This window comes from Lactuca virosa, chromosome 2 (assembly GCF_052849685.1).
Source record: "Lactuca virosa cultivar CGN04683 chromosome 2, Lactuca_virosa_CGN04683_v6, whole genome shotgun sequence".
NCBI lineage: Eukaryota > Viridiplantae > Streptophyta > Magnoliopsida > Asterales > Asteraceae > Lactuca > Lactuca virosa.
In genome coordinates this window covers 167,193,563-167,197,459 of record NC_136427.1, presented here as the reverse complement: position 1 = coordinate 167,197,459, position 3,897 = coordinate 167,193,563, and positions in this window count along the sequence as shown.

The following is a 3,897-nucleotide window of genomic DNA, read 5'->3' as shown; positions in this document are numbered from 1 at the left end:
GAGCATCATAATGTGCTCTCCCTGAACATAAACAAGTTGTATGTCATTATTCAATATACCTTCTTGTAATATTATTAAGTAGAGATCAAAGATCATTATACTTGAAAAGTGGGAGTGAGCCTAACTTTGAGGAGGTATTTGTTTCAGCCACTCGTAAGCGTCATTGTTAAGCTTCTTTAGTTTTTCCATTGTTTGGTGAAACTGTTGTACATTAGAGGTTGTGGCACATTCCCAAAGAAGATCTTGAACTCCTTTCCCCTCCAGATATTTTTCATGTTGTCATGTATGTGACGAAGACAATATGGATGCTCTGCACATGAAAATAGTTTTGCAATCGCATGCAACAAACCCTAGCAACAATAACATGTTTGTATGTAAAGTAAACCTAAATCAAAACTAAAAAACCATAAAACCTAGTTTGAATAGGTTTGAATACCTTTTTCCTGTCACTCATAAATGTGAAATTGGAATTGGTTCCCAAACCTAAGTCATCACCCAAATTACTTAAAAACCAAGTCCAAGAATTCAATGTTTATGATTCAACTACAACGTAGGCTAAAAGATATATCCCATTATTACCATCCAATGCCTTTAATTACAAACATAAATTACCAGAAAACATAGGTTAGTCAACATTATCAATAAATAACATATAATACAAAAATAAATAAAGTTAGTAAAGTGATTCATAACCCGAATGAAGTTTATAAGAAGATCTTACCACGGCAGACAAGATTTGGCATGGATAAGGACCTTTCATGAAGGCTCCATCAAGTCCAATAAAGTCCCTTCTTCCCGTTGCAAAACCTATCTTCAAAGCTCCAATGCTAACATAGATACTTCTGAATATTCTTCTCTCAATAGTTGGATTCTCTTCACTTTCAACATCAATTTTAATTGTAGTATCTGGGTTACGTGCATGTACCTCTAAAATGTAATCCCTCAACAACCTATATTGACTGACATAATCTCCTTGAACATGCTTTAAAGCTTATTTCTTTACACTAAGAGTTTTCATATGTGAAATGTCTATCTGGTACTCATGTTGGAGTTGCTCACGTAAAGCCCTAATAGGAATCTTTGATTTTGTTTCAATAACTTGTACTATATGCTCTGAAAGGAACTGTAGTCACATGCTTTGACTTTCCTTGTTTATAGACATCAATGCTCTTTCATGTATGTCTTAACTATCCAGTCTATATCATGCTTCCACTTACTACAATAGATAACCCATTGACATGTCTCTTCTTTATTAGTAGCAAGATTTGGTATAGTGCCCTTACACACAAACCTAACCCTATTCTTATCATTTTTCTCTAAATTGTATTTTCCTTCTTGTCCCTATGGAATGTAGTTTCACTTGTGTCTTAAAGGCCTTAAATGAACTGAAAGTTTGAAAAGTAGAAAGGCTCACTAACCAAATCTACATCATTTTCATAAGCCCTTTGTATGGCTCTAATAGTTTTCCTTCGCTTACCATCGTTTTCCTCATCTGATGAAGACCAAGACAACAAAATCTATGTGTTTATCACTTCCAATTCACCTTCTTATATATCTTCAGGTACATTACTTTTAGAAGAACCTCCAACATATTCTAAATCCTTGTCAATATTCATATGAAATCTTTCATATCCACATCAACATCGTGTAGGAGATTGTCCTTATCAATAAAAAAATCACTATCTTGACTATCACTATCATCATCAATTTCATCACTGCCATTGCCATTGTTGTGTCCACTACCATCATCATCATCCTTATTCTCTAAATTTATTTCAAAATCAACATGGTCGACCACAGATGGTTCTTTGTCCAAGTAACTATCATTTTCAACTTGTGTTTGGTCTGGAACACTCTCATGCTCAACTAGGGTTAGGTGTGGAACACTCTCATTCTCAATTGGAGAGTCATGCCACTCCAAGAACAACCTTTTGGAGCAAGCTGGTGGCTATTTACTTTCGAAAATTCTAACCTTACTAGGGTTGGGGGACATAGAATAAGTATGTAAATTTGTTTTCCCATGCTCAGGATATACGTCTATTAGCTTATGGTTATCAACATACGTACCCAGATGGTAAACATCGTGATCAGAACCCAAAGCAAATAACCCAAAATCTAAATCTCCAAATGGTCTTAGAAAATGATAGTAGAGTAGCATCTGGTCTGAATCAATATGCTTAAGTTCCTCCATCATATCGTCAATGTCGTGAATGCAAAATGTGCCAATGTCTAGTAAATCAACGTAACTTTGTTTGTATTTGATGTACCTTCTTCTAGGAACTGTGTAAACTGTCCACCATGGTGTAATCAGATAGAGAATATCATAGGATGTCCAACTGTAGATTGAGGGGAAGATGCATCAGTCACATAATTTTTTGTTTAAATTACTCACAAATTAAGGGAGTGAACACTAACCATATCTACGAGCAACATCAATCTCGTCCATGGTAGCACGTATCCTCCAAGGTGCTATCATCGTCTTCAAATGTAGGGTTCTCTTGATCAAGGGTTTTCAAAGGTTTTGTCTGTGAATGTTTGCGTCCGATCACGCTGATAAGCGATTCTTCTTTTATTTCTTGGCGGTAGAACGTTAGCAATGGGAAATGACTATTATACCCCCAACGTGCAAGGCACGTGGGGTGTCTAATGGAAACAATTGACGAATTGTTAAAATAGGGACTAGGCTTGTTATATAATCGAAACATGAGGATAGTCTAAGTTAGAAAAATAAGATAAGGACCAAGCGTGTAATTTATACTAAACCAGAGGGACCATTCACGTAATTTTGTCTAACATATAGTATGCAAACAACACGTACCTTAAATATATTTTATTTTATTATTCATGCTTTTAAAGTATATAACTATTTATCTATATATTTATTTTGTAAGTACGGTATATTTTTGAGCTTTAAATTTCATATTGTTTTTTATAAAATTATGGGGCCCAAAAAGTTAGTTTTATAAACATGTTTAAAAATGCCTCAAAAATATTATCATGTTATAAATTCTTCAATAAGCTAAGTGTTGATCTCTCTCTCTCTCACCCACCCTCCTCCCCCCCCACACATATATATATATATATATATATATATATATATATATATATATATATATATATATATATATATAGACAGGTAATAATCTGGATGGACAACTATTGTGCGGACGTGTGTACAGTGCTATTCTATGCGAATTACTAAGAGAATAGGTTGTTTAGTAATGTGAATACGTTCAACCTCACACAATTATTGTCATTTTCATGCATTCTCACTAATTGTTATTCATTTTTGTTCTCATGCATCGTTTTTCACTTATTTTCATTCTTACAGAATACGACTCAATAAACAATCTAACAACATTCTGACAGAATGAAAATAATAAAAAAAAGTCTATAATAACCTTATAGACAATTTAATTAGTGAGATTGTGTGATAATGACAATAGTTATGTAAGATTGAACGTATTCACATTATCAAACAATATATTTTCTTTATCATTCTCACAGAATAACAATGTCCACACGTCCGCACAATAGATGTCAATCCATATTTGAACCTATCTCTCTCTCTCTCTCTCTCTCTCTCTCTATATATATATATATATATATATATATATATATATATATATATATATATATATATATATATATATATATATATGATGCGGTTTCAGCGAGGACTCAAAAAATGGTGAGCATTGCGAGGACAATTCTCCACCACCCATTTCGTCAAGTGCACAAACGTCAAACCTAAATACTTGGCCGTGGTGAGTTCGCATGCGACCCACGTCCGTGGTAATTAATACAAACTTGAAGATTTTATCACGTGCGACGAACGTTAATGCAACGCCATTTAAGTGAGTTTTATTATTTATTTTCGTTTATTTTAAATTTTTT